Source organism: Triturus cristatus, chromosome 3_2 (genome assembly GCF_964204655.1).
Source record: "Triturus cristatus chromosome 3_2, aTriCri1.1, whole genome shotgun sequence".
Lineage (NCBI taxonomy): Eukaryota > Metazoa > Chordata > Amphibia > Caudata > Salamandridae > Triturus > Triturus cristatus.
In genome coordinates, this window is record NC_140584.1 from 667,261,231 (window position 1) to 667,278,561 (window position 17,331).

General features: G+C 44.7%; 1 protein-coding gene across 7 annotated transcripts in view; it reads right to left on the bottom strand.

The window, feature by feature from the left end:
• The window catches only part of ARMC8 (armadillo repeat containing 8), an 811,657-nt gene that overhangs the window by 124,570 nt on the left and 669,756 nt on the right, over positions 1-17,331 (bottom strand). The window lies entirely within an intron of this gene.

Here is a 17,331-nt window from a genome sequence, read left to right on the forward strand (position 1 = left end):
TTCCAACCATGAAGGCGGACCATGCACAAGTTCGAATTGGAAACTCCAGCGTGAGGAAGAGCTGACATTGCATGTTCTTGTCAGTGGTGAATAAATCGAACACAGGTTTTCCCCAATCTCTGAAGAGCCTTTGCATCACCTCCGGATGGATATGCCATTCGTGATCCGCTAGGCCTTGAAGGCTGAGTTGTCCTATATGGCATTCAGAGAACCCGCCAAATACTGAACCACCAGGGAAACACCTGACATTCCAGCAATGTCCAGATTAGCAGGGCCTCTTGCCACAGGGTCCACAACCCAACCCCACCCTGTTTGTTGTAATACCGCAAATTGGTGGTGTTGTCCATGAACACCTTAATGACATTTACCTTGAAGGAAGGAGAAACAGCTTTCAATGCCAGACAGATAACTTTTGGCTCCAGGAAGTTGATAAGACCAGAGACCTCTGATCCGCCTCTACCCCCTCTCCCCCCCGACATGGCCTCCTCAGCCCAGGTGTGATGCATCTGTCACTACAATCAGCTCTGGTTGGGGAAAGGAGAGGGGTCTGCTGTTGACCCAATGACCGTTCGTCGACCACCACTGCAGATTCCCTTCATGCTGCGCCCACTGGGACTTCATCCCAGTGGCTATCCTCAAGTTAATCAAGTCAACGAAATCAGATTCCCTGCTAGACTCGGCACACCCGCATGCCCTGCTCAAGGTGACTGAGATAATACTCCCCTCACGAAGGAGGATTCTTAATAAATCACTCGAGTCTGGCTTGGTCCCACAATCTTGGAAGCATGACGTAATAAGACCATTTCTGAAAAAAAAACATCTACACCCTGACACTCGGTAATCTGCGACCTATCTCGCTACTTCCTCTCCTCAGTAAACTCCTGGAAAAACATGTCAACCATACTTTAGTCAACTACCTTGAGGATAATAATATACTCCACCCAACGCAGATGGGCTTCCGTGCTCTTCACAGCACGGAGGCAGCTCTCCTGGCAGTAACCGAGGCACTTAAAGCCCAACTAGATAATGGAGGGTCTGCCGCCATCATTTTGCTCGACCTCAGTGCGGCCTTTGATACCGTCAATCATGCCATACTAAAAGACAGATTGAGGGAAATAGGCATCCGGGACTCAATGGATTGGCTCAGTCCTTACCTGGACCCTGGGCAGCACTTGCGCAACTGAATCCCAAACTGAGTGGGTGTATGGGTCCAAAAGGCATGCAGTGTTCACGGACCGGAGTGTTAGGTTGGAGGAAGAGAACATCCTCTTGCCTAAGGTGTACGGCATCTTGGATTTCCTATCTTGTGGTGTGGTAGGGAAAGTATCAGCATTACCCTTAGAAGTGGAAGTCTGGGCAACCAGGCTACCGGGGTGGGTTGCTGGGTGAGGAAAGCTAGATCCCAGGAGTGGGGTGATGGCGGCAGACAATGGTCCTGTGCACAGGCACCCCTGTGAAGGGCTTGGCCCAGGGCCCGAACAGGACATCAGTGAGGACTTCATTAAAGGGGAGAAGGGGTGCTGGGGGGGGGGCGGGGGGGGGGGGAGGGGCTGCCGGTTGAAGCCCCTCTGTCAAAACATTCATTTTGACTGCCACAGAGGGCAGGACCTCAGCCGCCCTGCGCACCACCATAGCAAAATAGGCTCTTTCACCATAGCCATACTACGAGGAGAAAAGAAAAAATATACTACGTGGAGAGACCATGCCAGAGTCCGGTGAGGTTTCCAGACCACTTGCATCCGCCAGTTCCTTGTACCAGTTGTTTTCAGCCTCCTCAAGGAGGTTTGTAGTCATAGGGATCCTCAGCTCCCCACAATCATACTCCTGTACAGTCCTGTCAAAGAAAGGCGGTACTGGCTCCTACTCAGAGAGTCTGGTTGCGGCAGGCAAATCCGATATGGCTCTATACAAGAGTCAGGTATGATAACGTCGCTAGAACAAGCTACGGGGAAGGTTGCAATCTGATAGGTGGAGCCGTTCTCGCTCCAACTCTTGATCCAAAAGGTACGACTGGCACCTAGGGCGAACCCGCCGATGGGAATCCTGTGGGCCTGGAGGAGCTTCAGAGAGATTGGCCTGCCCACATTTGAGTTGCATGGTCTTTACAGAGTTGGGACAGGGTTGCTCCAGCGTCAGGAAACTCAGCGAGGCACGGAGTAGACCCAGAGGCAGGCTCCACGTGGGAGCAAATCTACATATATGTTGTTCTCATGCCTCATCCATTCCCTTGGACCGGCATGGTGAAGTCAAAGAGCACTTCAACTTCCCTGACTTCTTTGATTTCTTTTTTTTTTTTTTTTAATTAATTTTTTTATTGAGAGTTCAAGTATGGCAATACAATATTAATAAACACAAATAGAATTCAATTAATATAGTATGAGAATGAAAATATTAAGAACCGTGTAGATTGTCATTGTAGTAATAAAATTATAATTATAAAGTGCAAGGTCGTATAAAAACTAAGAGACAGTTAAAAAATCATTGAAATGCAGCGAAATTGAATATTTGTCATTTAAATACAATAAGCGTCTTCACAATTTATGAAGTGCAACGTGCGAAATCCGGACAGTTGTAGTGGACTAATAGACAACAGTATAAATCTGATTAAATTAAAAATCAAACACACTCCAATATTTATCATATTTTTTGAGAGCCTCTAATCTGAGAGCATATTTTCTTTCCCTACCCTGGATTAAAAGTAGCTTTGACTTCCATGCCTGAAAGGAAGGAACAAGATCTGTTTTCCAGGACTGTAGAATGAGGGATTTAGCTATTAAAGAAGCTATAAAGAGGGACTCATCATGTGGAGTGTGGATAGGAGAACAACCTAGAAGGGGAATTAAATCATCAAATACAATATTAGTTTTGAGAACAATTGAGAGATATTTTTCTATTTCCTTCCATAAAGCCTGGATTTTTGGACACTCCCAAACAATGTGTTTCCAAGAGCCTTTTCCATCACAACGGAAGCATTTATCTGCTACTTGCGGGAAGATTTTGTGTAAAAAGGACGGAGTTCTATATAGTAACCATTTGTTGTAAAATTGCATTTGTTTAAAGTTTGCACCACGAAAGATGGTTTTATTGAATTTATTTTGTCCCATACCGGTCGATTAAATATAATATCTTCACTCTTCTCCCATCTTTCAATAATCTTGCTATAAATGTCATGGTCCTTACTTTCTTTTAATATTTTTATCCAGATACTCACTTCCTTTTGTATTTTATTATTAAGAATAGTCGAGATATTTTCTTTATTGAATAAGTTTCCTATATTGAGTTCTCTGAGTTTTGGATTTATTCTTATAAAGGACCAGTTAAGTATTAAGTGCGAATGGATTAACTGACTGTGAATTTCGTTCCAAGATTTCCATCTGTTTCCCAGCAGGAAGTCTTCAATTTTCTCGAAACCATTCTCCTTCCAAAGAGTTAATATATTTTGTTCCATACAACTAGCATCTCTCAAACTGAAGTTTTTTAGATTCGTCCTATTACTCAAAACCGATAAGTCATAAAATTTAAAAAACTGAGTTTTCACCTTAAAAATCCACTGAATGGTTTTATATCGAACTTTTTTGGGATCTTTCGTGATTCTGACCGGATCATAGATTTTCAATTCCAGCAACATTTTTTTCATGAAGAAATTATCTGTCTCTTGGGAGTCTAGGAGCAGAAACCTGTGGCTATAATGTGCAAAAGACGCAAAATAATACTCTTTGATATTTGGGAGGGACAACCCTCCTTGGGTAGATGATAAATATAAAGTGCTCAGTGCTAGTCTGGGTGACTTTTTTGCCCATAAGAAAGAAGAGATCAAGGTTTCTATTTTCTTAAAATAAGAGGCCTGGATTGCACAGGGAATTGCGCTAAAAAGGAAATTGAAAAGGGGTAGGACCGACATTCGAATTAGCGATGCTAGCCCCATTAGAGACAGGGGTAATAAATTCCATCGATCTAAAAGAGAGCCCATTTTTTTTAATAGAGGTAAAAAATTGAGAGAGAAAAAATCATCTGGGTTATCTGATATAAATAATCCGAGATATCTCTTTGGATCCGTATTATATATCTGTCTAAATTCTGGAGCTAAAGTGTCTATAGTGCAGTTAAGTAGAATAATTTCCGTTTTGTTTACATTAATTTTATAACCCCCAAACCTTTGAAAATCGGCGAAAAATTTTAAAATCTTCAATTGACTTGAGGGTTTAGAGTCTATGAAAAGGGCAATGTCGTCCGCATATAATTTTATGTTTGTCATTCCTAATATTGGGGCAGTATCAGCTTTAATATTCCTAATGGCGATCGCTAGAGGTTCAATAAATAACGCAAATAAAATTGGCGACAAGGGGCATCCTTGTCGCGTGCCTCTAGTGACCTCACAGGACCCAATGTTAGTGTTATTGATAATAATTTGTGCCCTAGAATTCATATACAATTGACGTAAAAGAGAAATAAAAACATTCGGGAAATTAAAACTGCGTAGAATTGCAAACATGCAATCCCAAGACACTAGATCGAAGGCTTTCTCCACATCTAAAAAACAAGTTTTGAGCCTCTACCTTGTTAATTATAAAATAATCTAGTGCCTCCAGTAAAAATGTGGTATTGGAATGAAGATGCCTGCCTGCAATAAAACCGCACTGATCGTGTGCTACCAGAGATCCTACTAAAGTTTTGTAAAGATTTTATAATCGGTATTCAGAAGGCTAATCGGTCTATATGAGTTTATATTTTCCTTATCTTTTCCTTTTTTTAAAATACTGACCACCACTGCTGTATGGAAGGAGTCCGGCGGGGGGCTCCCTTGAAGTAAGCTATTCATTAATTTCAAAAGTTCCTTGCGTAATGCTCCCCTAAATTTTTTATAAAATTCAATGGGAAGGCCATCCTCACCGTTGGCCTTGCCATTGGGGAAGGCCTCTATCACTGCATCTAATTCTAATAGTGAAAAATCCTGTGTAAGGTTAATCATACCCTCAGCATCTATTTTAGGTATTTCAAGTGACTGTAGGAATTCCGTGATAGAGTCAGATGTAGCGCCCTCAGATGCTTGATATATCCCCTCATAATGATTTAACTCGTATTTTAGTGATAGGATCTATTAACTGATCTATTCTATTACGCACCTGCTTTTCTTTAGATTGCCAGGCCAACAGCTTTCCTGTATATTCACTCTCCTCGTAAATCTTTTGTGTTTGTGAATTACTATTTATCTCACCTAAATCATAATAGAAATCCTTCATCCTGCGCTTCGCCTCATACAATTTATGTCCAGAGATCGTAGATCTGACCCTGTAGTGGTCTAAAGTAGCCTGCGAGAGTTCAGTTTGAAGTTTGGATTTCTCCTCCCTTCTTGCCTTAAGCTTGGGAATTTCTTTAGATGTGATTATTCCACGTAAAGTGGCTTTAAATGCATCCCAGATTGTGTTTAATGGGGCAGTACCATTATTCTGTGTAAAAAATTGCTCTATCTTTTCATTGATTTCCATGCACCATTGTTGGTCAAGAAGGTTGATTTTATTAAAAAACCATCTACTTATAGTTCTTGGTTCACAATTCCCCAACTTGACCTCCATGCAGAGAGCTGCATGGTCTGAAAAAGCGTTAGGTAAATAGGCGTATTTATAAAATTCTAAAGCATAGGATGACAGAAAAAAATCCAGCCGTGACGCAGAATTGTATTTTGCAGAATGGCATGTATACTCGCGCTTGGTAGGATTTGAGATACGCCAAACATCATTAACATCTAGATCAGTTTTGCAACTTTGGACAGCTAAGGCAACTTGAGGTTTATTCTGTCGGCGGTCTTTCTTGGAAGAATCCAACCGGGGATTTTGTAATAAATTAAAATCACCCCCCCAAATTATCAATCCAGGAAGACCGGTTAATGCCTGTTTGACCTGTAAAATAGCTTGAGGGTCGTCCAAAATTGGTGCATAGATTGTGGCAAAGATAACATAAACGTTGTTTAATTTACCGTATGCAACTGCCCACCTCCCTCTAGGGTCTATAGAGGACCCATCGAGGATAAAACCTACATGTCTTCCTATTAATATGGAAACTCCTCTCTGGGCCATCCCGCCAGGAGCAGATATGTTATAGCCCGCCCAGTTTTTGAAGGGTTTAGCTGAATCTGCCTGATCTTTATAATGGGTTTCTTGAAGATAGATAACATCTGGTAAAAGATTTTTCAACCAACACTCAATGGCGTTCCTTTTACGAGCGTTATTTAGGCCATTAACATTTAAAGAAATAAATTTTACCATATTATTTAACGTTCAAGGTAATAAACGTAGCCCTCAGCTAACATGCAGGTGTGCAAATTAGCAAATGTGCAAAATGTACAGGCAGCAGCATCATATATAGCTGATAAATAGTATATAAATATATAATCATACAGTAGAAGGCAAAACATGCAAAGTCTAAATTTCAATGTGCAAATATGCACATAAGCAGCAAAAATATAAAATGGTGTTGACCTAAAGAAGCGACACAACGTGGGATTCAATATGGAGAGCATGGTCAACACAGGATCAGCACATTGTAAAATCTGACCGTATATAATAACGTCGTAAAGACCACAAAAAACAAAAAAAATGCCATTAACTGTGCAAATATGCAGGTAAGCAGCAAAAATAGTACAATAGCAGCACGGGGTTAAAAATTTTAACCCCCCCCCTAGTGCAAAGTAGGCAAATATACTTCTGAAGACTTGTCATCCTAACATAATCCAGATATACGAAAGTAACGAGTGCAAAATATTGTTTGTGCAAAAGATGAATAAACATAGAGTAACCTTACTCATACCATATTCAATAAAGTGTAAAAAAAACATGTCGCCTTTGAACTCTCTTTCCCCCCCCTTGCTACACCCCCCTTCACCACCCTTCCCTCCCCCCCTGAGAGGACGGAAACCCCAGTGTCCCACTTCCGCCCTTCTCTGTTGTGTCTTCTTTATGGATGCCATCTCGTTGCATCCTGTGTGCTTCCTGTTTCCACCCGTGGACGCCCTAAGGTAATAATAACTAAAGCAATACTCAGCATTTAATTTAATTACCCCTCGAGTCCGTCAAGGAATGTCTGAGCTTCATGAAGGGCCGAAAATATAACAAACTTTCCTTTAGCCAAGACCTTGAGTTTCGATTGCTGCACTATCATTGCTTGGGCTCCCTTGCTCTTAAAGGAGTCAATTAATTTCACAAAGTTCCTGCGTCTGTGGGCAGAAGCTACCGACATATCGCCAAAAATTCGAAAATTATTCACCCCCTCCACGCTGAAAGTTCTTTTAGAAAAAGCGGTATTTAAAATTTTCCCTTTTACCCTAAAGTCTGAAAAATTAAGCAAAATTGTACGGGGGTATTTCAAGTTATTCGGTTTATGTGCAGAGACTCTGTGCGCCCTTGTAATAGTCAGGTCACCTTGTAGATCAGGAATAGCTTTTTTCAATAGAGAGTCTGACCACCTGGCTACATCTTTATCTTCAAGGCCCTCTGGTATACCTACAAGTCGTAAATTGGATCTCCTATTATAGTTCTCGAGGTCCTGTAGTTTTTCCTCTAAGTGCGATTTCTCTCTATTAGCCTCTACAAGATTTTTCTGAATTATGGTTAAGGAGTCTTCTAGAGAAGATATCCGAACTTCGGCTTCAGAGACCCTTAAAGGGATATTGCCGAAGCACTCCTCCATCTTCGTAAGCCTGCTATGTAGAAGTGAGATTTCCTGAGCCTGAGAGGATTTAAAATCTCTTAATTCCTGAAGAATGGTAACCAGGATATCCTCTATCGTATTTGCTTTTGTAGTACTCGGAAGAGTGAGCAAGTTGTCCTCCGGGGAGGCTTCTAGACTTGGAGCTTGACTTGGAATTTGACTTGGAACTGTCATGGTTTGCTTGCCGCTTGAACCTGGGCTTGAACTTAAAGCTGGTGGCAGAAGAGGGTGGAGGGAAGGGGAAGTATTGGAGAGTGTGGCAGAAGAAATCATTGGAGTGAGTAATGCAGCCTCGTCTATCCTTGTCGGTATCTTCTGCACAGTGGGACTGCATACTTGACCTCCAGTGTTAAGATCATTATGCTCTGACGTGCCAACCCCCTGCTTTAACCCCCCAAGTGTAGGAGTGCTTGAAGACTGACCCTGCTGGAGAAAGGGTTTTAAAAAAAGAGGGTAGTGTTTCGGGGTAGAGAGATTCTCGTGGCTCTCATGGCAGGTAGTGGAGGACGTAATAGCAAATGAGGCCCTTGAGACCATTTTAACCGTTTCCTCCGCACTTTTATCTCCCTGGTCCATCCTTATTCCCTTATCTTTCAGACCTTCCCCTTCTTTGTCATCGACAACAAGCAAGCTCAGTTCTGCAGATAGCTCAGACAAGGTTAGGCTCTCTGCTTCTACTTCTTCTTCGCCCTCCTCTTGATCATTTTCCTCATTGTCATCATCCTCGGCCTGATTCCTTAACGCATTATACTTATTTTTCTTGTATAAATCGGTAGAATCGGTAGAATCCAGCACCTTCTGTTTTAAGGCTTCCTTTTGTTGATTTTTCCTTTTACTTTTTCTCCCTCCTTTTATAGTTGATGGAGAACTGATCGACTTAACGTCCTTTCCCAACTCTGGCTTGGTCTGTTTGCCCCTCACTCTTGCCGCCATCTGAAACCTTTTTTTTTTTTGAGACTTGTACTTGTAATATGAATCGGTCTGCTGCTAGAATTCGTGGGAGATTAAGTTCTATCACCTCTGATCAGTCGCCCTCAGGAATGCATTTGACAAAATTCAGCAAAGTAGGGCCCGGCACCTTGCCTCATGAGCAGATCGATTAAAATGCTGAGCACGGGCTATAGCTGAACTATAGCTAAACTGAACTCCGGAAGAAAAATAATACATTTTCCCCCTCAGTTTTTGCAGCACCAGCACGACCCAGTATGCCCAGTATGCCTTGCCTCAGCGGGGTGATCTAAGGGCTGGCAGAAAATGTCCCTTGACCCCAGGTAGTTCGCCCTTTTACAGGCGTCAACAGTAATTAAATATGCAGACGCTCCTGGTGGTGGTGGAATAGCAGCGGAAGATAATGCGCAAACCTCCCAGCGCTCCCAGCTCCTATCCGGACAGAGCTAGGAAAAGGTAGAAGAAAAGCATGATGTGATAGAATGAGCGCGAGATCCGGTGCACCTCTCTTCTCCCCACAGGTAAAACAACAGCTTCTATTGGCCGCAGGTTATTCGCCAAACGCCGTTACCCGCCGGTGATCGCTACTTGTGGCCAGCTTCACTGACAGCACGTCAGGATAAAGTCTCAGAAGGGTACAAACACAGCGAGCGCGGACTGGGTAAACGCCCAGTGCGCCTTACCTCGCAATCAGCCAATAGCTCGGCTCCGCTCCACGAAAGGCACTCACAAAGCTTTAGTTATTCCGTTTGCTCCGTTTGGATCCGAGCAGAGAGGCAGTCACTGGCGTGGCGGAGAGACTGCTATCTCTGCCTTCGATAGCACAGAACCGCAGCTTAGGCCCCCTGAACTCCGGTTAACTCAGCTCGGCATCCGTCGTCCGTCATCCGACATCCGAGCGAAGCAGCAGCAGCGGCAACGCCGTGTCCATGGGGGCGTGCTCACAGACTACGGAAACAGGAAGCACAGCGGCAGCGTGGGTGGGTGGGACCACGTCAGCCGTTCATCAATGCAATCGACTTCTTTGATTTCTTGTGGGATTCACCAGACTACTTCCAACGTGAAGCGAGCACCAGGCATGACTCCTCAAATGGGCCTAGAGCCTTCCGAAAGATTGGAACCTGGAGCATCACGAAGGTGACCGGCATCGGGTGACGAGGAGCTTCAAAGAGCGCTCCCTCAGTGCACCTTTGGATTCATGGTCTGGCTCCAATCACCAAAGACACACAAGATGGGGGTCTGTCAAAGACTTCTGTGTGTGACAGAATTAATAGGGCTTAAAGCCCAATGGTTACTTGGGGGACAATCCCTTGTCCACAGGGAGACAAGGTCTTGAAAAATGGCTCAACAAAATGTCTAAAAAAAATGTCAGTCAAAAAAGAACTTTGGTAATGCTTTTTATGGTGGATACAGTATCTGCCTGTGGAACTTTTCTCCATAGCTCTCCCAAGTCAACAAGGACCTCACAATGGGACAGCTCAGCTCGCGACCTGCGCAACGTCATTGGAGCCATAAGAAGACCTCGTCGGCATGCTGACGTCAGTTCCACCCATTTTTTCTATGCCTTCGAGGCAAATGGGTGAACCGACAACATTTCCACAAGTATACACAGTATACAATTTAAAGAAACAAACTAGAAATTCTAAAATATAGACCTTTCCCAGTGACAAGCCTCACATTATATCAAATAACAACAAAAGACATGAATTTCATACCAATTATGTTTCGGTATAAACAGGCAGGCAACGGGGAGGCGGGTGGGCTTCATGGAAGAATCCACAGGCAGATTCTGCATCCACCAGAAAAAGTGTTACCGAGGTAAGCAACTTGTTCTTCTGATAAATACATCTGCCTGTGGATTCCTCACCTTTTGAAATGAATCCTCAAGCAGTCCCGCTCTCAGAGGAGGGTGCCTGCATACCTATGCCAAAAAATCTTGCAACACAGAACGTGAAAAGTGGCAGTCCCCCCCTAGAAGATTAATGTGAAGCAATATTTCCTCTGGAGACCAAATGCCCTTGACCTCCAGATCCCCCAGATGAGCGCCCCACCCTAGAGTGGAGGCATCTGTTATTACTGTGGCCACCGAAGGAGGAGGAGGCTTAAAGGGCCTCAGTTGAGAGAGGTTGTTCGAAACACTCCACCATAACAGATCTGCTGCAGTGACTCTGGATATTTTGACCACCTCCCTGAGATCTCCATTGTGTTGAAACCACTGCCTGTGGAGGCACCTCTGGAGTGCCCTCATGTGCTCATGTGCCAGCGTGCATGGTTGACCAACAGTAGGCAGGAAGTGAACAGACCAACCAGGTATAAGACCTTCAGGACTGGAACAGCCGCTCCATCTCTGTAGAGGCGAATAGGCGCGACTCACAGTAGTGTCCAGTTTTGGCCCTATGAACAGGTTGCGCTGAGAGGGTACTAGGTGAGATTTGGGTACATTTATCGAAAAACCCAAGTCGAACAACAGTTGCATCATTACCTGCAGGTGAATCAGCACTAACTCTGGCCTTGAGCAGCCAGTTGTCCAGATAGGGGAAAACAGGAATCCCCGATCTTCTGAGATGTGCCGCTACCCCCGCCATCACCTTCGTGAAGACCCATGGAGCGTATGTAAGACCGAACGGAAGGACAGCAAACTGGTAGTGTCGAGATCCCACGGTAAAACGGACATACTTCTGATGCGACTTGGACTAGGATGGTAATGTGCAAATACGCATCCTGTAACTCGATCGACACTATCCAGTCTTCCAGCTGCAGCGCCAGATGAACCTGAGCTAGGGTCAACATCTTGAACATCCTCCTGTCTGAGGTAAAAATTCAAGATCCTGAAGTATAGGATTGGTCTAGATCACATGTCCTTTTTGGGAATCAGGAAATACCGGGAGTGGAATCCCTGACCCTTTTCCTGCTGCGGAACAATCTCCATCACACCATTCTGTTGTAAAGACAGAACCTCTCGTTGCAGGAGCAACAGATGGGCCCTTGAGCACCAGCCCTTGCAAGGGGGGAAAGGAGGGGGAAACTCCCGGAAAGGAAGTGCATATCCATTTTCTACGAGATCCAAAACCCAGAGAGCTGATGTAACAGATCTCCAATTTCGTAGAAAATGGGACACCTGATCTCCCACTGGACCAACATGCTCCAAAATGGGGGATCTGGAGCTGGCTCTTTGTGGTACCAGTTGGGGGAATGGGAGTGGGGGAGGAGGAGACGATTTGATGACGAGCTGAGCCTCGCAGGCGACCTCCACCTTTCCCTTTGTATGATCTATAGCCTCCTTGTTGCCCCTGAGGTACCCATTACTCTAGCAACAGAGTCTGCTGTTTCAAGCCAGATTGTATGACTTGACGGGCCACAGTCTGAGGGTCCGACAGAACCTCTGCAAAATGACCCTGAACGTCCTCTGGAAGCTTAGGGATCACTTCCTTTGCTGACACCATTAGAGCGTGAATGAAGCGAACCAGTAGGCACATTGGATTTTAAGGTCATACTGGCTGAAGAAAACACCTTCTGAGCTGATTGTTCCATCCCCATAGATTCCCTATCTCCAGAGGTGGATGGGAAAGAGGCTGTAGACTACTTTGTAGTGCATGATGCCTGAACTACCAAGCTCTCAGGGGATGGATGTGCAGATACGAAATCTAGGTCTCCAGGCGCTACTTTGTATCTTCTTGCCAATGGTCTTGACACAGCAGTGGCACTCATAGGCTTCTGCCATACCTCAGCAAATCCAGCAGATCAGCTGCCTTCCTTATAATGGAGTGGTAAGAAGAGACCTCCTGCGAAGAAAGGCCTTTCGGGGAAGAGTGTTTCAACTCCGAAGACTTGTCCAAACCACTGGCCTTCTGCAGTCCCTCAAATTCTTGCATGGGACAAATCTTCCCTTCTTCAGCCTCTACCTACTGCTCCTGTAATTCTTCCTCTTCCAGCAGCCTTAGTGCTTCCCTTCTAGAGCTCATCTTTGGTATCGGTGGCACCAGACGCGGCGCCAATGACTTCGGGGCCGGCGTCAATGGAGCCTCCTGAGGGATAGCTGAAGGTGCCGGGCAAGGCTGAGACAGAGCCGGACTGGAGCCAAACAGCGCCCGAGAATACTCCTTTCTTCCCTCCAAGGATTGCACCGGCGTTGAGTACCTCGGCGTCGTGAGAGGCCAACTTCCCAGGGTCATCGGCATGAACAGCATAAATGGCACCTGTGCAAAATGAGGTGGCAAGCCTGCCAGGATGTAAGACAGCGGTCCTATGGGGTCAACAGGTGCACTAGTAGGGTTAGCCACTCTGGCAAACATGCCGAACATCGCATTAAAAAAATGCAAAGGATCTGTACCTGGAAAGGGTGGGTACGGATCTGGTACTGCCTGCTCAGGGGCAGCTCGAGGAGGCTGTAAAACCGGCTCCGGTTGTGGCACTGGTGACACCGGTGGCGGAGTGGTCGAAGGCATCGCTTCCCTGGCCGTCGGAGAACCTCTCGAAGCTGGAGAGTGCGCCAGAGTCACCCGAGGAGAAAGGGAAGGTGATATCTCATCCTTTCGGTGGACCCCGACTTCGGTGACTTATCTTTGGATGAACGACGCCTGGAACTAAGACTGCGCTTCTTGTGGTTACTCGATGACTTCGAGGTGTGTGGAGTCAGTGATTTAGACTTCGAACTTGTCCTTTTTCAGCCCCTCGTCTGCTTATTCGCCCTGGCCAAGAACAACTTGGCCTCACTTTCTTTGAGGGCCTTCGGATTCATGCGTAGGCACGACAAACATTCTTCGACGTCGCGGTCCGACGAAAGGCACAAAAGAATCTTAATGGGGGTCAGTGATAGACATATGACCCCCCTCATTCCCTACAAGGCATAAAACCAGACTTCTTCTGAGCGGCCATTGCACTGCTACAATTTCAGGAAGAACCTGTAACAATGAAACTCTCAGAAATGGTGAGCCCTGGAAAAACAGTTATGCATCAAGTGCGCAGAAAAAAAGGGAACTAATGTCAGCACGCCGACAAGGTCTTCTTATGGCTCCGATGACATTGCGCAGGTCACGAGCAGAGACTTTCCATTGTGACGTCCTCATCGGCGTGGGAGAGCCATGGAGAAAAGTTTTCGTGGAACGCAGCGCAAGAGGTAATTCAAAAGGTGAGGAATCCACAGGCAGATGTATCCATCAGAATTACAAAATTACACAGCTCTCTCCGGATGCGCATTGACTGGAGTGGAAAGAAAAGAAATGATGTTGGTGCACTGGGGTGGAGCCTATATAGGCAGCGCACATGTCACTTCTGGCGCAAACGAAGACAACACAGACATGGAGCGGGACGACGATGCAAATGCGGCATTGAACAACAACACCTACCGGCATGCAGAGGTACTGCTTGAAAAGTTTCCAGATCAAGTCTGATGCACAGTAATTATTCTAGGGTAAGGAATCTGCTGCTTGAAGTCTATCAGATGGAAGGTATTTCTAAGCGCTGGTGAGCACCCAATGCCACACTGGTGTCAGAATGGCTTTGTGTTGTAGACTACTGTGACCCAGATGTAGAATCGGTGTACAAAAGTAGGGGGTTATCTACGGTAATATAAGAAAATATGATAGAAATAGTAGACTCCTTCCCAAGGCTTAAAACATGTAGGAGATTGGCAGCATATAACTGTGGCATTACGATTTTGATGGATATACCTTGTGACATTGTATTGTTGTATTTTGATAATTGGCATATCTGTGTTCTTTCAATATGTACCTGCTGTACCATGTGCTGTCTTTGATTTATAAACAAAAACATTTATTTAAAAAGATCCATGGAAAGTCAGATAATATCAAGGATAACATATTCCCTAAATGTTTCAATAAGACTAAATCAAGTCTTGCTTATGTTCCAGACCCTATGCAATAACTCAGTTCTGGAATGGGAAATCAGGATTCTTAAATGTCTAATTGCATTTTGTCAACATTCTCTATAAAGAAGCAAGACAACTATCCACATAGTTATAATGAAGGTGAAACTTTTGTTTCAGAAGCGGATGAAAATTGCATTTCATGAATCACTTGTAAGATCATCTTCTGGGCAGTTGCCCACTGCAGGGTTCTGTAAGCTTGCTTTTAAACATACTGTTTCTTTTTATAGCCTTTGAAGCCTTCTTTACAGGTAACCTCCAAGTAAGGTTAATATTTCTACTGCCAATTTTCATCTGTTCCTAGAGTTTCTATTCCCAATACATCTAGCTGCTTATTATGCTTAGCAGCTGCTTTACATCTCATGGTCCCCACATTCCACTTTTCAGGTCTCAGTCAATCTTTCACCAGTGAGGCCCTGTTACTAGCTCATGGTCCTGTGGTCGTGCAGCGCTAGCAGTCATTCTCTTGACTGGTGTTTTCAGGGCAACTCTGCTGACATGTCACAGTGGCTTCACTTGCACCATAGTGCAGGATAGTTGCTCAGCAGGAGCCCGTCCTTGAAGCTGTCGCCTCAGGGCCAGGATGTTATGGGTGCTTGTGGGCAGTTGCACTCTATGGACCAATATCTCCCAGTATGCTTGTCTGACAGATACAAACTCCAGGCCAGGATGATTCTTCGGCAGAGACGTTAGCTCCTTCACGGGATTTGCTTGGAGTCAAACTGCAGCACCAGGCTTTCAGGCATTGCAAGGGTGTTGAGCAGTATGTGACTACTTTTAATGCTTGCCCCCTAGATTGCCCTCTCTTGACCGGGTCAGCTTCGGTTTCGCTACCAAAAGCCATCAGCAACATCTGGGTGTTACACATGCTGGGAACACAGCTGGCTTCTCAACAATTTCCCCTTCTACAAAGACAGTAAGGGCTACTTGGCACTAAGTAGTACAACTTAAGCTTCTCCTATAAGTTGTGCAGACTTCACATGATACTTCCTCGCCTCTGAAGGGCTGGCTGTAATGCAGACAACAGCCCTGAACACTGAGTACTTTGTAGAGCCTTCTTTAGACTAGAACAACTTGGATCTGGAAAAAATAAGGTGGTTGGATCCCAGTTCAATACACTTCTCCCAGACATGGGATGTGGAACAGGTTTCAGAACCAATATGGGGTGGTTGTAGTTCAAATGTCCTATTTGGGCTGCTCCTCTGACACATCCTTTGTGTAAGATGACAGCCCTCACAGCAATGGAGTGGAATCCAAGAAAGAGTATCCAAAACAATGGTACAATTAAGTGTGATAGCTCTGCACCTGGATGTCATCATCCTTCTTGAAAGAGTATTTAGGCTCAGACAAAAGGACAGGTCCTACCTAGAAACAACCTCACCATGAACATGAGAAACTGCATTCCCACCTCTCACCCCTACCATCTACAAAAGGGTCAGTGCTCAGAATGAACTAATCACCAGCCCTTTGTTAACAAAGTGTTCATGGAATTTACAAAGTTAGCCTTTTCACCGTCCTCCCTCATTTCAGTGTCTAGAACGTTATCCCCAGTCAGATGAATACAATGAAAACACTTCCGCTGTCTGAGGAAGCTGCATCACCCTCCATCTTGTGCAATGCTAAACCAGGGTCATCCAATATGGATACCATTGGTCTCAGCACTCAGACTCGTACATCATATAGAGTCCTATTACAACGCATGTGCGATACACTCACTGCTCATACACACTCTTTACACACACAACACACACATTCAGGGCCCAGTTCTGGGGTTCGCCTAACATCGGAACTTTACAAGAGAGGGGTCAGTAGACTTTACTCTCCCTGACACAGAGAAAAACATCTGCTCACACTGCTGATTCAGAGAAACACTTTACATGATTCACCCAGTGCATGGACAGTAATCCAATGTTCATTATGATGGTATGTTTTGTGAGCCCAACTAGGTTACAGAACAGGATCTGGACCTTGCATTAAACACATAAAAGGTGATGGGAGAATGCTTGCAGTAAGACTAACCACTGGAAATCACTTAGGGTAGCATTCCAATCCATTGTTCTTTTGTCCACCATGCTACTTCAGATTACACCCAGTTATATACAAATCAGTCTTGACCTTGCTCCAATAGTAAAAGTCCAGCCCGAACTGCCAAGCCAGGTCCTCTCTCAAACAGAACAAATACAACCAAAGACCGGTTTCGTCCTGACTGAGGCGCTTCAGTCAGTGTAGCTTGGCTGCCGTGGCATACTGAGCAATGGACGGACCTACGTCTGGGCATACCCTTAGCCACACAGGGCATTACATCATAGACTCATCTGGAATTTGCATTAGCAAAAATATGCGTGCGCCACTGATTAAAAGTTATGTATGACTAAGGGGCAGACAAAAAGTAAGAATACCAGTTTCATATCCAGTCAGGCACTCAGGGCAAAAGTAGAAGCCTCTTTACTATGTAGAGGTTATTCCTGTCTAAAAAGGCAAGTTGAAATTTAAGCGAACCACCTTCTAAGAGTAGTCATCTCTTGAAAGGTCAATGTTGTTTGCCCACCTGGAAACCTATAAAGGTGTACTGCCGCAACTCACTGTGTTATCTTCTAGCATTGTAAAAGAACTTCATCCGTAAATCCCAACAGCTACACACAAAATATTTGTAGCCTTAGGAAAATCACAATTTGTTTTGTAGGTTTGTGTCATATTTCCATAGTGTACATTTAAGTTGGATTGGGCAAGTTGGATTGCTGTTAATAAACGCGAAACAGGAACTTACTTAACAATGGAGAAACATATTTAATGAA